The 19347-nt window shown below is 43.5% G+C and overlaps 1 protein-coding gene across 1 annotated transcript in view; it reads left to right on the top strand.

The window, feature by feature from the left end:
* The window catches only part of LOC137346696 (zinc finger and BTB domain-containing protein 11-like), a 61218-nt gene extending 48577 nt beyond the window's left edge, over positions 1-12641 (top strand). Inside the window, exon 17 of the mRNA XM_068010398.1 lies at positions 11876-12641. The gene's annotated coding sequence lies outside the window, so the exon portion shown is untranslated. The remainder of the gene's footprint in view (positions 1-11875) is intronic.
* Positions 12642-19347: the final 6706 nt, after the last annotated feature.

The following is a 19347-nucleotide window of genomic DNA, read 5'->3' as shown; positions in this document are numbered from 1 at the left end:
ACGATGCTGCTTTAACATCTCACACTGAAGAGTGCCTGCAGAGTCTCATCGACAGGTTTGTGGCTGCCTGCAACGAATTTGGCCTAACCATCAGCCTCAAGAAAACGAACGTCATGGGGCAGGACGTCAGAAATGCTCCATCCATCAATATTGGCGACCACGCTCTGGAAGTGGTTCAAGAGTTCACCTACCTAGGCTCAACTATCACCAGTAACCTGTCTCTAGATGCAGAAATCAACAAGCGCATGGGAAAGGCTTCCACTGCTATGTCCAGACTGGCCAAGAGAGTGTGGGAAAATGGCGCACTGACACGGAACACAAAAGTCCGAGTGTATCAAGCCTGTGTCCTCAGTACCTTGCTGTATGGCAGCGAGGCCTGGACAACGTATGTCAGCCAAGAGCGACGTCTCAATTCATTCCATCTTCGCTGCCTCCGGAGAATACTTGGCATCAGGTGGCAGGACCGTATCTTCAACACAGAAGTCTTCGAGGCGGCCAACATCTCCAGCTTATACATACTACTGCGTCAGCGGCGCTTGAGATGGCTTGGCCATGTGAGCCGCATGGAAAATGGCAGGATCCCCAAAGACACATTGTACAGCGAGCTCGCCACTGGTATCAGACCCACCGGCCATCCATGTCTCCGCTTCAAAGATGTCTGCAAACGCGACATGAAATCCTGTGACATTGATCACAAGTCATGGGAGTCAGTTGCCAGCATTCGCCAGAGCTGGCGGGCAGTCATAAAGGCGGGGCTAAAGTGTGGTGAGTCGAAGAGACTTAGCAGTTGGCAGGAAGAAAGACAAAAGCGCAAGGGGAGAGCCAACTGTGTAACAGCCCCGACAAACAAATTTTTCTGCAGCACCTGTGGAAGAGCCTGTCACTCTAGAATTCGCCTTTATAGCCACTCCAGGCGCTGCTGCACACACCACTGACCACCTCCAGGCGCTTATCCATTGTCTCTCGAGATAAGGAGGCCAAAGAAGAGAAGAAACTGAGAGTTAACACAAGTAACTTATTTACACAAGCTTTGAGCCAGTCCTCTTTGTACTAATTTGCATGGTTTCTTCAAGGCAAATGGTCAACTTTTGCCTATCCTGATTAAACACAATGCATTTACATGATTTTTTTTTTTTGTCACTACAATTTTGATGCCCAGAATGTGCACTTTGTGTGTGTGTGTGTGTATGTATGTCCAATTCTATTCCTCGAGAAATTAACCCCAGTGCTTTGGTGGCTTTTTTTTTAAAGGCCTTGTTAACTTCCGTTACTACTTTTAATGATTTGTGAATTTGTACCTCTGGAATTCTTTGTTCCTCTGTGCAATTTTGCAAGGAACATTATTTCTTATTCCTCTTACTAAAATGCACCACCTCACATTTACCTACATTTGCCATTTACTCGCCCATTCTGCAAAATTATTAACACTGCCTTGTATTTTGTTGCAACTTCCTCAGTATTAACCACACGCTCCAATTTGGTGTCATTTGCAAATTTTGAAATTGTACTTCAGAGTTCCAAGTCCAAATCAGGCATGTTTATGGTGAACGGCATTGAGTCCTGCACAGATCCTTGAACACACCTTCCCACCTATTGCCAATCTGAGTAACTACCTTTAAACCTACTTCAGTTTTCTGTTTTGTTGCCAAACACTATCCATTCTATTACTTTTCCCCTCATCCACATCTCATGAGACTACCTTATCAAAGAACTGATGGCCCCATGTGCAGCTTTGAAACTGCGTTAACTTACAACTGAGCCAAAAACAAAGTGATCTTGTTGGGCTATCAGTAGACACAAGAATAATTAAGAGTTCAAGTGAGTCCATTTTTATTGGTGTTCTAAGACAGGACAGTGTTAATCATTGGAAAGTGTATGCTATTCTTGTACTGGAATTTTTACAATAATGTGTATTTTGAAATGTATTTTATTCTTACCTGCAGACCATGTGACAGGAAAATCTTTAAAATTTCAAAATAAAAATGTGACACTGCAGTAAGATTTTTGTTAATTCTATCAACATGATCTGTTTGCACAGATTTACCAAAGGCATTAGTTGCTTGTGTAAGCAGATTCCGCATCTCTTACAAACAGGTTTTCCCATACTAGCTAATATCCAGTTATACAATAGCGTAACATGAGTTTGCAGGACTGTAACAGAGATACCCAAGTTTAGTGAACTGGATGTTGTGATTGACCTTCACTTGTGCCCTCACATTCACTTCTCTAATCTTTCAGAAGGCAGTGCTGATAAATGCTCTGAGGAGATGCAGTAAGTGTAAAATAAAGAATGTGATGTATTTTTCAGAATACACAGGAATAAACAAATTCCAGACTTTTAAAATTTATTTTATAAAACTCTTCAGCTTACATACAAATCTCTATCAAACAGTAACTAAAGAAAGTGAAACACACATATTCAAGATCAGTTCCAGTAGAGGCAAACTAGGACTTGGGGCGGCTGACCAGAAAGGAAAACGCTAATGAACATTACACCAACTCCAATGTAAATCATACCTGAATCCTTCCCATTTCCTAATTTTTGACCATTTTTGCAGGTGCATTGCAACTGACAAGCTATGCCTAATATTATTTTCACAGGGCACCTTTTAAACTATGCATTCCTACAATATGGTTAGTAATTTATTAATCACAACAAAAAGGAGGAGTTTCTTACAATCTTCAATAACAACTGAAATTCCTTTCCATGTATCTTTAAAATGTTTATTTTTAAATTTTAAAAAGAAACTCAATTTATCTACTCCCTGTTACATCAAAATCACCTGTGATTGATTTATATTGGAGTGACGCCTTAACTTAAACTGAGTTTACAAAGGCCTAAGGTTTGCAGCTCAAACTAGAGGAAATTGAGAGTTTTGCAGCCAAACTACGAATGCCAGTCATTTAAGCTGGTATCCTTAATGATCAAGGGTAATAGGTGAGATTGTTATCTTGTTTCAGATGCTTCCAGTGAGGATTCACGAATGTGATGCTGGGAGGAATTCAAGCCTACATAGAATGATACCAGCAATAATTTTCCCCATGCTCAGCCTGCCCATTGATCACTTGAAATATACAAACTAGGAGCAGGACTAGGCTATTCAGCCCCTCGAACCTACTCTACCATTCTGTAAGGTCATGGGTGATTTGTTTGTGGTCACAATTCAGGTTTCCTACCTACCCCCAATACCCTTTGACTCCCTTGTCAAGAATCTGTCTACCTCTGCCTTAAAAACATTCAATGACCCTGCCTCCACCGCTCTCCGGGGAAGAGAGTTCCCAGACTCACGATCCTCAGAGAAAAAATTTCTCCTTATCTCTGTCTTAAATGGGAGACCTGTTATTTTTAAAGTGTGTCCCCTAGTATTAGTCTCTCCACATCCTTTCAACATCTACCCTGTAAAGTCCCCTCAGGATCTTGTATATTTCTATAAGATCACCTCTCATCCTTCTAAACTAAATGAATACACACCCAATCTGTCCAAACTTGTATCTAAGATAACCTCCTCATCCAAAGAATCAGTCGAGTGAACCTTCTCTGAACTGCTTCCAATGCAATTATATCCTTTCTTAAGTAGGGACAGCAAAACTGCACACACTACTCTAGATATGGTCTCATCAATGCCCTCTACAACTGTAGCAAAACATCTCTACTTTTATTTTCCATTCCTCTTGCAATAAACGACAACATTGCCCATTTGCCTTCTTAATCAGTTGCTGTACCTGCATAGTAACGTTTTGTGTACTCGGACACCCAGACCGCTTTGCTTCTCAGAGTTCTGCAATCTCTCCATTTAAATAATATGTTGCTTTTCTATTTGTTCAGTCAATGTGGACAAGTTCACACTTTCCCACAGTATGAAGAGCTGGAGTTTTCAGATAATGCATTAGTAGAAAATGTTATTACTTTGTTCAGACAGGATCTCGTGGTTGTCGACTTGCTAGTTCGTAAAATGTTATGCATTTTTCAATCCTTGAAATGTGACGATACTTATCTAAAGCTTCATCAGAAAACTAAATGGATAATGATCCAGACTTTGCAAATCTTCAGTGTTCTCCATTAAATCTGGATGAGATGGGTATTAGTATTACTGATTTAAAACCTGTGCCTGACTATAAAATATACCTGGACCTTCCCGACACAGCCAGTTAGCTTCGCCACGTTACTTTCCCTCACATTTCTGAGGTATTTTAAGTTCCTTTGCATCACACATAATTCCCAGAACAAGTTCTGTGTTCTCGGCCCACTATCAATCCTGCTGTATGAGCAAAGGACTTTCCTTCTTGCTCAATCTCTCTACCTCCATTTTACAACTCCTCCTCACAGGCTAGCTGCGATCCAGAACTCAACAGGGTGGCAAATCAATGACATGAATCCATTGCACCGCAGGGAAGGGTGCTGGTAATTCACCACTAGCCTTCCTACCGATGAAGAATGGGGAAAGACATTCTTGATGCCTATTCTTCCCCATTGATGCACGGAACATGGAATCATGTTAGAAATCAAATCATTATTTTGTTGCAAGAATGATGCACATAGCGATGTTAATGAACTGCTTTTGTTCTTTTCCAAAATCTCAACTTTAAAATCCATCACATCTTCCTTATTTTCAAGTGTGCCAGATAGTACTGTCTGTACGTGCTTGCAGAAATAAATGGAAAAGTAGGGGAGAGTAAACAACCACATTTTCCTGATTCTTAGATGGGGAGAGAGTAAATGTCATAGAGCTGTAAGAATTTTTTAACTCAAGTTTGGCTCTTCAAGATAATTATGACAAGCAAATATTATGTACAATACAAGCACTAAAGCCAGTACACACAATGTGTGCTTGGTTAAGAATTTTTGCTAACAGTTTACCAGTGGGCCCTAGTCTTTGTGTTCTACCGAAGAACAAATGTTTAGGGAACAGAAAGTTGCAGATCTGCAACTACTTGAGCACTACTTTGCAGTGAGAATGAAGAATGCTGCCACCAGAGGGCATCTTGATTCCAATACAGGGCTATTGGTTTTCAAACAATTCCATGTGAGAGACCCCATCTTAAATTTCAACAGTGTCAGCTCCCCAAAGAAAAACGGTGTTAACACTGTAGAAAATATTTAGTATGCAGCAACTGAGATAATATGTCAACAAATATAGAATAATTCAGAATATAGAAGTATTAAGGCACTGTTCTTGTTATGTTGTATACCTGACCTCAAAGGCCAGAAAGCTGCTGATCTCCTGTATTTCTCTGGAATTCCCTTTTGGAAGCACAGCTAAGAACATAAGAAATAGGAGCTGGGCTGGGCCATTTGGCCCCTCAAGCCTCCCCTGTCATTCAGTAAGATCATGGCTGATCTGCCCAGACCTCAACTCTTTCGAGCAAGCTCCTCATAACCCTCAACTCCCCTGTATTTCAAAAATCTATCTACCTCCTCTTCAAATACTTTCAGTGATCTAGCCTCCACAACTCTCTGGGGCAGAGAAGTCCAGACATTCACTACCCTCTGAGAGAAGAAATTCCTTTGCATCTCAGTTTTGAATGAGTGTCCCCTTATTCTGTAACTATGTCCCCTAGTTTGAGATTCCCCCACCAGTGGAAACATCTTCTCAACATCTACCCTGTCAAGCTCCCCCAGAATCTTGTACATTTCCATAAGACTACCCCTCATTCTTCTAAACTCTAATAAATAAAGGCCTAACCTGTTTAGCCATTCTTGATAAGTCAACCCCTTCATCCCAGGAATCAGCAGTGAATCTCTTTCGAACTGCCTCCAATGCTGGTATATCCTTTCTTAAATACGGGGACCAAAACTGTACACAGTACTCCAGGTGCGGCCTCACCAACACTCTATACAGTTGTAACAAGATTTCCTTATTTTTAAACTCCAACCACCTAGCAATAAAGGCCAAAATTCCATTTGCCTTTTTAATTAATTGCTGCACCTGCATGCTAACTTTTTGTGTTTCATGCACAAGAACACCCAGATCCCACTGTGCTGCACTTTTTTGAAGTCCTCTCCATTTAAATAATAGTCTGCCTTTTGATTCTTCCTACCAAAGTGCATGACCTCACACTTTCCTACATTAAACGCCATCTGCCAAGTTTTTGTCCACTCACTCAACCTATCTATATCCCCTTGCAGAGTCTTTATGTCCTCATCACAACATGTCCTCCCACCTATTGTTGTATCGTCAACAATTTGATATATTACCCTTTGCCGTCTAGGGTTACCAATCCGCTCAGAATTAAAAATTAATCTCTTGGATAACCTTGGAGAAAAATCACAGGAGTATTAAAGTTTTTTTATTCATTTTCTTTGAACACTCATTTATCAGTTATTAAAATATTAGAGATGGGCAAAAAAGCTGTTTGATTGCGTAGGGTGGTTGGAGGCCGGAGGTCATCTGATGAAACCTCCAGGATTGTGTCCAATTACAGTTGGAACCAATTCATTTAGTTAAATTTACAACAAAACCAGTTGACTGGGCAGTTAGTATACAGCAAAATTCTATGAAAGATTACATGTGCAAACTATTACCACTGACGAGCACTGATTTTAGTGAAAAAGTGTAATTTTCTGTGTGTCTGTAATTAAGGGAAAATCTCTTCAAGGTGACTTTCTCAGAATGCTACTTGTGATGCTTGAAGATAAAGCAAAGATGTCATTAACCGGTAAGGATTAAACCATTCACAGTGTTCATCTGTATAAGGTCTTGGAGTACAGTACCACAGTGGGGGAAGACAGATTCATTGTGTTCCTGTTTTTAGGGCACAAAGTCGATGCCAGTAAAAAGGAGTAAATTCAGGAGAGTTAATCTCCCCAGCACTGTTCAAACAGTGAGGCCTTGGACAGGGTTGCCCACGTGCTGCTGATTCATTGTTTTAAAATATTTGTTCATGAGATTTTGATGATGCTGGCAAGGTCACATTTATTACCCATCCCTAGTTTTATCGAAGTGGTGGTGGCTGCCATATAGAACCACCTCATTACTTTTGGTGATGGTGCTCCCATGATTGTGTTGGGTAGGGAATTCTTCGATTTTGACCCAGTAATGATGAACGATCGGCAGCACAGATCCAAACAGGGTGGTGTGTGACTTGGGGGTAATCGTATCCTTATGACTTGGAGAGACAGGGAAAGGTGGCAATGGAGAAAACCTTCACACAAATCAATAATAGTAACTTATTTTTATTCCCAACAGTCGTGGAGATAAAGTACAGATGTTTTATTAACTTATTAAATCTATCCTGCTACCATATGATTGAGTATCCTTATTCATACACAATGCATTTACAAGCTAATGGAATTATTTTTATCATGTTGATCCTTTTCAGAAGTTCAAAGTAGGGTTATTGTCAGTTTACTACTGCTTCAGGAGCCTTGCTCAGGCTTTCATTGCTTGGTAAGAATGGACTTGAATGGAATGTACATAACACAAATGGGGTCTGGAGTGATAGCACAGCAAGTGAAGCAGATTGTAAAGTTGAGTCCTGAATTCCTTGTATGTGGATCTTTATTCACTTACACTCCACTTTTTACTGGCAATATAATGCAGAACCCATTGTGGGAGGAAATCATCACAAATCTGTTACAGTTTATCAATCCACTTGTTAAAATCTGTTACTTACACATTCATTCTGCTGTATCTCCAATCCCTTACGTAGTTCCCCATTCACTGCCATACACAGATTATGCCACAAGGAGATGAAGCTTGCAGTACTCAGCCGCTGGAAGCATCTATCTTGTATTGAACGCACAAAATATAAAAAGAAAAAGTATATTGGGCTCTTGAAGCCTCCTTCTTCAAACACATCATGTTCAATTACGTAATTATTTTACCATCTCTCCCACTTCTTTAATCTCCTGAGGAAAGTAAAACTAAAGAAAACAAAAACAAAAGCCATAATTTTACGGCCCCCCCCCCCCCCTCAATGAGCGCGCTCCTGGCGGGAGTGGGGTGCGTAAAATTGAGTGGGAGGTGAGATGGTGCCGTTCCCAAGCCCTTCCCGCCCCGACTGCAATTTTACGTGGGGCGGCGGTGGCGAGAAATGGCCAGCCCACCCCAGGTTAATCAAGGCCCTTAAGTGGACAATTAACTGTCACTCCAAGGCCTCCTCCCACCGCCGCAGGTATTTTACCCTTGGCGGCTGGGCGGCAAAGGCCCCAAGAACCCCACCTGGTAAAACCTGGCAGCCTTCTTGCGGGCTGAGGTGGGGGGGTCCTCCTGTTCGGGCACACTGTACCACACGGATGGCTGCCCCTGAAGCCCCAACCGGCCCCAATGCGCAATACCTTCCTCAAGGCAGTGGAAGTCCCGCCCAAGGCCAATTAAGGGCCCCGGGAGCAAAAAATCCCAGCCTGGCTCCCCAGGCCCGGCAGAGGCGGACTCGCCACCACTTTATGGCTGGTGGGCGGGGCCTCCCATAATAGTAAAATTCCAGCCAAAAAGTGCATTTATATAGGACCTTTCACAACCTCAGGTCAACCCAAATCATTTTACAGTCAATAAAGTACTGCTGAAGTGTAGCCACTATTGAAATGTAGAAAATGTGTCCGCCAGATTGCATACAGAAAACTCCCACAAACAACAATGTGATAATGACCATATAATCTGTTTTAGTGATGTTAGATATTAGCTCGGACATCAGGGAGAACTCCCCTACTCCTCTTCAAATGGTGTCACGGGACTTTTTACATCCAGCTGAGAGAGCAGACACAACTTCAGTTTAACATCTCATCCAGAAGACGACACATCTGAAAGTGCAGCACTCCTTCAGTGGGGGGGTGAACCAATAACAGGTGCTCAAGTTTCCTGGAGTGGGACTTCAACCCACAACCTTCTGACTCAGAGGCAAGAGTGTGACCAGGTGACAGATACTGTCAAAAAGGCTCAAAAAAGATACCTTTCACAAAATAAATCCAGATGGCAGGCACCATTGGCATATCCTAACTCATCAATCCAACTGAAATCAATGGAATGAAAATCACGTACTTCTATCTAATTAGGCAATCTGCATTACCAGATACTGCTCAGGCTATGAAGATGAAAATCTACTCCCTGTTTTCAACTTCTCCGGCACACAATATCCAATTGTCTCTTAAACAACACTGACTATTGTCAAAGGGTTCATCTCGTTATAATAAGCCCCCTGCTTGTATCTAATATTATTGCTCGGCTTTTATGCACATGGGTCATTTAGGGATGATCAGCACCTGAATTGATCTTCAGGCACCAACCACTGATAAATAGTGAAGTCATACATATTGCAATGGCTCGTGAGTGAGTGTTTCTACCATAAGTTTTAATTGCACTTTTTTTAGTTAGGTGCATTTCTATATACAATTCTATCTGAATTTGAAGCCATACCAATCACAGAGGTGAGGAGAAAACATTAATCATTTAAGTCTTCCAAACCCTCAACTCAGACCCTAAGTTTCGGTTGTGAAGTTGCCCGTACTGTGGGACCTCCATTAACAGCAAGCCAGTTATCCACCTTCCCAGTTATCCACCAGACCCTTTGTGGGACAAAGCCTTGCTTTTCTCATTAAATAAAGCTACATGTTTCCTTGGTAATTTACACAGGGGATATTATTCTAGTTAATTGTTTTAGATTAGATTAGAGATACAGCACTGAAACAGGCCCTTCAGCCCACCAAGTCTGTGCCGACCATCAACCACCCATTTATACTAATCCTACACATCCCATATTCCTACCTATACTAGTGACAATTTATAATGGCCAATTTACCTACCAACCTGCAAGTCTTTGGGCTTGTGGGAGGAAACCGGAGCGCCCGGAGAAAACCCACACGGACACAGGGATAACTTGCAAACTCCACACAGGCAGTACCCAGAATCGAACCTGGGTCCCTGGAGCTGTGAGGCTGCAGTGCTAGCCACTGTGCCACCCTATGGTATTTTTCCATCACATGGGTATCCTTTACCATATGAATAAGACCAAATTGTGAGGACTGATTATCTGCCAATTTGGATAAATATTTGAAGCAAAGAAAGATGCAGGGCTATGGGGTGAGACCAGGGCAGTGGGATTCGTTTTGGATTGATCTAGAAAAGACCAGTCTCATGTACAATGGTATGAATAACCTCCTTCAGTGCTGTAAATGTCTCTGGTTCTATCTGCTTCCAAAAGAGCTTTACAGCCAATGAAGTACTTTTGAAGTGTAGTCACTGTTGTAGAAAATGTGCTATGGGTTTTGCAACAAAAACACTAGTGAGCAGAAAGGAGTCCTGCAACAATTGCAGTCACAGCCTCAATGTAGTCCACTGTATTTTAATCCACTAAGCCACCAAGCCTCCGGACACAGTCGCTATAATTCAGGCAAGACCAGAATGACTTGCAACACAGTGTTATCAACACTGCCATCATCATGGGTTGTTGAAAAGTGGAATTGTTATCTAAAACCAATAAAGTTATCAGAATTTTTTGTGAGTTTCTGATAACTACAGAGCTCTTGATATTCATTAATCATTAACTGAGATGCTCATTTAAAACGTATGGAGCCATTATACATATATATATATATAGATATATATAAAACACCTTGTGCTGAAACTGTTTAAATCACTTCACCGAAGTACCTTTTGAAGCAATGGTTTGTTGTTTTTTCGTTTCTCAAAGTACCTCTCAAAATGAATTACATTGAAGTGGAGTGAATGTTGCAATTAGAGGGAAGCCTGGCAGCCATTTGCTGCACAGTGAGATCCCACAGACAGCAATGAGTTGAATGCCAGTTAATCAAAATATACATTGTGAATGAAAAATAGAGGTAACGATGGACGAGACTGGGATTGAGAGAGTACCATGAGTTACAAACCTACACCATTTGGCCATTTCAAAACACACGACTGACATTATGTAAGACAAAAGTTAATTCCAAGTCCTGCAAAACTGGGAGTCACACAAAATATTTATGTGCTCTTCATATACCAGAAGCTCAAAGGTGATTGAACCTGCTCAGCTGGGTCTAAGGAGACCTCAGAAGATTATAGAATCATGGACAAGGGAAGGAAAGAAAGAAAGACTTACATTTATATAGTGCCTTTAACAATCATCGGATGTCCAAAAGAGCTTTATAGCCAATGAAGTACTTTTGAAGTGTAGTCACTGTTGTAATGTAGGAAATGTGTTCTGGATTTTGCAACCAAAACACTAGTGAGCAGAAAGGAACCCTGCAACAATTGCAGTCACAGCCTCAATGTACGAATATCAAACTGAAGACTACCAAAGATATGCTGTTCCTCAACAGAGTAACTCGCGATTAGGAAGAGCCTTAAATTTAATTCCGGTCTCAACGTCATCGCCTTGGCCAGGAACTAGTACTAGTAGAAGTGTAGCACCAGCCCTTCATCAAACAAAGCAACATCTAGCAATCATAGTTTATGACGCATGTCCATCTACATGAATGACAACTTGGAAAAGATCCATGTGTCAGAGTTCATTCTTAAGATTTGGGTACTAAAGTTTTCATCAGTGACTGTGATTGTTTTAGCAAGAATTTGAGGTAAATAAAGCCTTGGTTTTTGACCACTTTTAAATTTAAGAGGGTTACCAAGAAGATTCCATGTGTTACGAAGATTTTTTAGAAGTGACTGAAATTCAACAAGAAGTTGTACATAAATGCTGTTTCTTTGGAGTTTAATTGCCACCAGAATCAAGAACACAGCTTATACTGCAATATTGTGATGCAATAAATAGTCAAGTACTTCAATATAAAGATAAATCATTTGTCCTATAAAATTAACCCTTTCCTTACAAAGGGATGAGACAGAGTATTAAAATGTTATTCAAATCTCGCTTACAATGTGATTGTTATGAATGCTGAACTTTGTAACACTATTATGTTTTTGAAAGTTATGATTTTTAAAAGTTTAAGATGGAATCTGGAGGGTCAGGTGACCTCGCATCCACTCTCCTGAAGGACAAGGCAGAAATTTTGGTTACCAGGACAACAGAAAACACAGATCAAAGACTTTATTTTTGGAAAAACAGAGACTGCAGGTGTAACATCTGAAGAACAATGGGTTTCACCCTCCCAGTCTTTTGGGTCGTAAACAAGGAATCAGTGATTCTGAAGGTTCAAATCTATCAAGCAGCTGTTAACACCTGGGAGCAGTGGAAGGTCCAGGTGGCTCTGTGAAACCAGACTTCTGGACTGTGCATATTGGAATAGGACAATAAGCTATTGACTTTTCTAAAGGCAGACAGGCTGTAAGAGAAGAAACTAGCGGTTGCAGCCTCAGAGCAAGCTGTAAGGAAGACAACCAGCGGTGGTGGCCTCGCGAAGGAGAGAGGGAACACCTGCTCTTGGAAGCCTGAGACAGTGAAAGGCTGCAAAGACTTGAACCTGTTTTGAAAGTTGAAGCTTGTGGAGAAGCAGCAGACCAGCAGGATCACCAGGAATCGCCATATTCACGGACAGGTCTGAGGTGCTTAGAGAAGTGAGTGAAGGGCACATTGATTTTTGAAAAGGTCTGGAAGACCCAACCCATTGCAACTGGGAGGAATTTGGGATTTTTAGCTGCAAAGATTTCACCATCAAAGAGGACTGTGTAATGTATAAGTGTGGTGTGAAGTTTCCAAGTATTTTAATAAGTAAAGAAAATACCTTTCATTGTAATTTGGGGTGTCAGCTACTTACAGAGTACTATTTAGTTAATGGGGATTTCTTTTAGTTTAATAAAAGACTTAAAATGTGAAATCCTGTTGTGTAATTCTTCGTTCTGGTGGTTCATATCTCATTTTAATGTTAACAGTCTCACGGAGGTCGTAACAGTGATTATTTATCATGGGACATATGTTTAGGGACAGCAATTAGAACTACATTCAGGATGCCACAGGTATAATCCATGCAAGGTTGAAATTCAGCAGGGAAATCTGCTTGCCATTGAAGAGACAGAGCATCATGAAGGAGGACAAGGGACGAATTGTTCTGACTTAATAAGTGTACACGAAAGAACAGTTTGTACGAAAGCACAGCAAAGTCAAAAAACATAGTACGATAAGAGTTCAATATAAAAGGAATCATTTGTTCTTCGTACCCATTTCTATCATCCAAAGTCAGTCATTTTGCTGCTAAACTTTCATACATGTAAGAACAGCCATTCAGGGCAACAGTGAAAGCATCTGAAGTAAAGTGTAGGTTAGTGGGGCGGCACAGTGGTTAGCACCGCAGCCTCACAGCTCCAGCGACCTGGGTTCAGTTCTGGGTACTGCCTGTGCGGAGTTTGCAAGTTCTCCCTGTGACCGTGTGGGTTTCTGCCGGGTGCTCCGGTTTCCTCCCACAGCCAAAGACTTGCAGGTTAATAGGTAAATTGGCCATTGTAAATTGCCCCTAGTGTAGCATAGGGGGATGTGGTAGAAAATATGGGATTGGTGTAGGATTAGTATAAATGGGTGGTTGTTGGTTGGCACAGGCTTGGTGGACCGAAGGGCCTGTTTCAGTGCTGTATTTCTAAATAAAATAAAGAAAACCAAAACCAAGAATTTACTGTTTGCATATTAATGGATGAATGTTTGTACGACATTCCTCTATAGGTGATTTTAGCCATGCGGCGAACCTACTTAAAATAAGCAAGTTAATGTCTCAATTAAAATGGGAGATAAAGGAATGTGGTAGCAATGCATTTAAATATTCAGCTTATATCATTGATGGTAATTTTCAGGTTACAGTCACACATAATTCAAAGCTTTCACCATGTAGAGGAATGTAAGTGATTTGATCAAGAGAAGTCAAAGCCAACAGAAAAGACAAAAGCAAACATTAGAACATCGAACAAAAGATAAATAGTAAAAATCAAGAAATATTACAAGGGACTGGAAGTGTGCAGAGATAGAAGCCAGTCATTAAACTGCCATGAAGAGGATGCATTACATGGTTGATTTAATGTTTGGGCAATCACTCTCTCCAGCTGGATTCGACTGAGCAGGCATTGGGAAATTTTGAGAGATCCTGATTAAGTTTGCATCCCTATACTAATAAAGGCCTCCAACAGGTCTGTTCTACTTTCCGATGTTTGGGCTGTAGAATCTTCGTTACCAGTATCAGTGGGGTAGTGGTTGTACAAACATTTTTTTTTGCAAAACGGGAAGGTCCTTAAAGGTGATGGGATCTGTAAAGCATCTCCCTCAATATCAACATTTGTACCACCAGGGTGCAGCACTGCAGCCAGCTAGAAGCTATAGCAAGTGCAGTTCTCTGTCAACAGACACTATTATGCTACCGATGGGGAGTCCTCGAACTCTGGCACCGTTGGCGGCTATGCCTTCAGCAGTGTAGGCCCTAAGCTCTGGAATCCCTTCCTGTACCTCTCCAGCTCCCCTGCCTCCTTGAGGCCTTCCTTAGAACTAATCTCTTTGCCCAGGTTTTTACTCATACCTCCTGATACCCTCTCAGTGTTTATCTGATTTTGGTTTGTTGGGATGTTTTTTTCTACTTTCGAGGCGCTATGCAAGATGCAGTTGTTGCTGTGTAACTGCTAGTACATAGGACTGGGCAATGTAATATGTTTCAAAGATAAGAGCTAATTTGACAACCTTAGACAAGAATTTTAAATATCCAAACAAATTCTCTTATGTGGAAGTGCAGAAATGGGGAAAGATTCACCTTTGACTATTAATCATTTGATTAATATTCTTACACCACTTCCTGATTTACCATTTGTTAATATGATACCTTAAAGCTAAAACAGAAAAAACAAGGCATGAAAATCAGAGCAATCTACCACATGCACAAAGGAGGATTTGCATGTATTCATGTGAACGCATTCTCAAATTATGAACTCTAATAGTGTGATTACCATATTTAATTTCTGGGCTCTGCTGATTCCATTATCGTCCCATTCATTCCCCTCTACCTGTACTCCTGTCCCCATTCATTTCCTGCTCACCCCCATTCACTGAACACTTCCCATTCATTTTTCATTCTCTTCCACCCCATTTATTTCCCATTTCCACCCTCCTTTGTTCTCTTCTCCCTCTTCATTCCTTGCTTCATTTATTACTAACTTCCTGAACCATTCATTTTCCATTCGCTTCTCCTATTCACCGTTAACTTACCATCTGCATTCCCCAATATGTAGTTCACTTACTCCATTCATTTCCCACTACTACAATCATGCCCTGATCACCCTATTTATTGCTTGCTCCTCCATTCATTTCCTGTTCTCCCTTCATGATTGTTTCACCCATTCATTTTGCAATTCACTATTCATTCTCCTCCCTTATTTAATCCCTGCTCCTTTTTCATTCCATGCTTCTTATTCATTCTTTGTGCCTCCTATTCACCCTTCCCACACTCCAATTTGAATCAACTCTCCTTCATTTTTGACTTTATTCATTCCCCACTTCTCCCTCTTCATTCCCTGCCTCCCCTCCTGCTCCCATGCACTCCCTATTCATTACCTGCTCTCCCATTCACTCATCCTCGTCTTCCCCCTTCGTTGACTACTTTGCTCCTCATTCTGTGCTCTCCAGCCCATTCCATATCCAATTCTTCCCACAGAACCCTGATATCCTCAACCCCTTCACTTTCATTCACCTCCTCCTTCATTCATTGTCCCCCATTCTTTCTCTGTTCTTCCCATGCATTCCCTTCTCTCCAATTCATTAATTTCTCCCTTTCGTTACCTACTCCATTCCTATTCTTTTTCCTCTCTTGCCCATTCATTCCTGCTTCCCATTCCTTCCCCACTCTCCCTCGCATGCCTTCTTTGCAATCCTCATTTTTCTCCCATTCCTCACCTGCTCCCCCCACCCTCTCCTCTGCATTCCTCATTCCTTTCCCACACTCCCTCATTCCTAGTCGTGCTTTTCCCCATTCCTTCTCACTCTCCCCCCATTCCTTCTCTCCATTCCTCATTCTTGCCCCACTCAGTTTCCCTTTCTTTCCATCTCCCCATTCTTTGTCTCCTCTCTGCTTCTGCCATTCCCAGTCTCTCTCTCTCTGCTTCTTCCAATTCCCAATCTCTTTCCCTCTCCCATTCTCAGTCACTCTCCTTCCCTCCTCTTGAACCGTTCCCAGTCTCTCCCCTTCCCATTCCCAGTCTCTCTTCCTCTCCCATTCCCCCTCTCTCTCCCCTCTCCCATTCTCAGTCACTGCCTCCTCTCCCATTCCCACCCTCTGTCTTCCCATCCATTCCTACCCTCTTTCTTCCCCCTGCCATTCCCACCCTCTTTCTTAATCACCATCTCCCTTTCCCCCATTCCCACTCTCTCTCTTTCTCCCCCCCACTTCAAACCTGTCTCTCCACATTAACACCTCTCTCGCACAAACATCCTCTCTCTCCCATTCCCATTCTCTCACTTTCCCATTCTCCCCACTCCCTCCTCCTCTCCTCCCGCTCCATCCCCCACCCTGCCTCCCTCCACCTCTTCCCTTCCCCCCGCCCATTAACTCCCTTCCCCTTTCCCACTCCCTGCCACCCATTCCCCCTCTCTCTCCCTCCCAATCCTTCTCCTTCCCTCCCTCCCATTCCTCTCCCTCCATCCCCCCCATTCTCTCCCCTCCCTCACTTCCATTTCCCCTCCCTCACTCACATTCCCTCACATTCTCTCTCCCTCCTTCCCATTTGCTCTCCCATTCGCTCCCTCCCATTTCCTCTCACCCATTCCCTCCCTCCTTCCCATTCACTCCGATTCCCTCCCTCCTTTCCATTCCCTCTCTCCTATTCCTCTCTCTCTTTCCTTTCCTCTCATTCTCTCTCACTCCCTCTCTCTCTCTCCCCCTCCCTCCCACCCACCCATTCCCACTCGTTCCCCCTCCCTCCCCTTCCCCCTGTCTCTCTCCCTCCGATTCCCCCTCTCTCTCTCCCTCCCTCCCATTCCCCCTCTCTCTCTCCCTCCCTCCCTCCCTCCCATTCCCCCCTCTCTCCTTCCCATTCCCTCTCCCTCCCAACTACCCACCCTCCCATTCCCACACTCCCTCCCTCCCCATCCCCCCCTGTCTCTCTCCACCACCCTCCCTCCCCCATTTCCCCTCCCCACCCTCCCCATTCCCCCCTCCCTCCCTTCACCCCCAACCATTCCCTCTCCCTCCTCTCCCTCCCACCCATTCCCCCCTTCCCTCCCACCCATTCCCCACCTCTCTCCCTCCCTATATTAATGAGTTGGAGGAAAGGGCAGAGTGTAATATATTCAGATTTGCTGATGATACAAAAATAGGTGGGAGGGCATGTTGTGATGAGGACATTAGGAATCTGCAAGAGGATATAGATAGGTTGAGTGAGTGGGCAAAAACTTGGCAGATGGAGTTTAATGTTGGAAAGTGTGAGGTCATGCACTTTGGTGGGAAGAATCAAAAGGCAGACTATTATTTAAATGGAGAGATTCCAAAAAAGTGCAGCACAAAGGGATCTGGGTGTTCTTGTGCATGAAACACAAAACATTAGCATGCAGATGCAGCAAGTAATTAAGAAGGCAAATGGAATTTTGGCTTCTATTGCTAGGATGTTTGAGTTTAAAAATAAGGAAGCCTTGTTACAACTGTACAGGGTGTTGGTGAGGCCGCACCTGGAGTACTGTATACAGTTTTGGTCCCCGTATTTAAGAAAGGAAAGACTGGCATTGGAGGCAGTTCAAAAGAGATTCACTAGGCTGATTCCTGAGATGAAGGGGTTGACTTATCAAGAACAGCTGAACAGGTTAGGCCTTTATTCATTAGAGTTTAGAAGAATGAGGGGTGGTCTTATGGAAATGTACAAGATTCTGGGGGGGAAGGGGGGGTGCTTGACAGGGTAGATGTTTATAAGATATTTCCACTAGTGGGGGGACATAGTTACAGAATAAGGGGACACTTAATGAATATAATCACCTTTGTAAGCCTGCCAAAAGATGCTTCACCTCCCGAAGGACGTGGATGAGCTTTCCGGACGTCGATGGTGGGCACTGAGGAAATGGCTTATTACCTGCACCCGCTTTCCCCCCCCTTCCCCTCCCCCACCTTCCACCCCGCCCCCCCATCCCCTTACAGCCCCCTTCCCAGCTCCCCCTTGCACCCCCCTCTCTCCCTCCACCCCTCCCACCGGCATCATCCTACACCTGTGTAGGGGCCCTAACAACCCCACTGCCTTGTGGGCGTCTCGGGAGAGACCAAGGCAAAGGGAGTAAACCCTAACAGATAATCCGGAGCGGAACCCCGTAGGTGGTCATGTGTCACCTTTGGCATGTTTCCGGCAGTTCCTGCAGCCATACCGGTGCCAAACGTCGTGCTCTGCACTCCTTTGGACCCCACCAGAAAGGCCAAGAGGGGGGTTTTGACGACTGGACAACTCTCAACCTCCATAAATTCGCCCAGGCATGCGCCATGGAGAGAACACTCCATAGTTGCCTCACAGCGACTGAAACAACATGGAAGGCAGCAGTTACGGGTTATAAGTCCAGATAAATTGGCGTAGAAACAGGGCGCCACGGGTTGCCTTTGTCGGTGGGAGAGGTCATCGCACCTCACTGGACAGCTACAGCCCGCCACAAACCGGGCAGCCCCCGGTCAATAAGGTTCTGTCCCGCCACAGTCTACCTGCTTCAATGGGTGCTTGGAGCTCAGGGTCATTGCTCGTAAGGTAGACTGATACACCGCACCAAACAACACGAAAAAAGGAAAGAAGGTACCAGCCCTTCGCTTTGCAAGCTGGAACGTCAGAACTATGTGTCCTGGCCTGTCGGAAGACCTTACACAAATCAACGATTCTAAGAAGACCACCATCATTAACAACGAGCTCAGTAGACTCAATGTAGACATTGCAGCACTTCAGGAGACTCGCCTCCCTGCGAGTGGATCTCTAGCAGAGCAAGACTACACCTTCTTCTGGCAGGGCAGGGATCCTGAAGAACCAAGACAGCATGGAGTGGGCTTCGCCATCAGAAACTCCTTGCTCAGCATGATAGAGCCTCCCTCAAATGGCTCGGAAAGCATACTGTCCATCCGACTGCTCACCACCTCTGGTCCAGTAGACCTACTCAGCATCTATGCTCCAACACTCTGCTCCCCACCTGAAGCTCAAGATCAGTTCTACGAGGAACTCCATAACATCATTAGCAGCATCCCCAACACCGAACATCTATTCCTGCTGGGGGACTTTAATGCCAGGGTTGGGGCCGACCATGACTCATGGCCCTCCTGCCTTGGGCGCTATGGCGTTGGAAGGATGAATGAGAACGGGCAGCGACTGCTTGAGTTGTGTACCTATCATAACCTCTGCATCACCAACTCGTTCTTTCACACTAAACCCTGTCATCAGGTTTCATGGAGGCACCCAAGATCGCGTCGTTGGCACCAGCTAGACCTCATTGTCACAAGGCGAGCTGCCTTAAACAGTGTTCAAATCACACGCAGCTTCCACAGTG

This window comes from Heterodontus francisci, chromosome 30 (genome assembly GCF_036365525.1).
Source record: "Heterodontus francisci isolate sHetFra1 chromosome 30, sHetFra1.hap1, whole genome shotgun sequence".
Taxonomy (NCBI): domain Eukaryota; kingdom Metazoa; phylum Chordata; class Chondrichthyes; order Heterodontiformes; family Heterodontidae; genus Heterodontus; species Heterodontus francisci.
The sequence above is the reverse complement of the archived record's forward strand: the minus strand, read 5'-3'. Positions and strand labels throughout refer to the sequence as shown.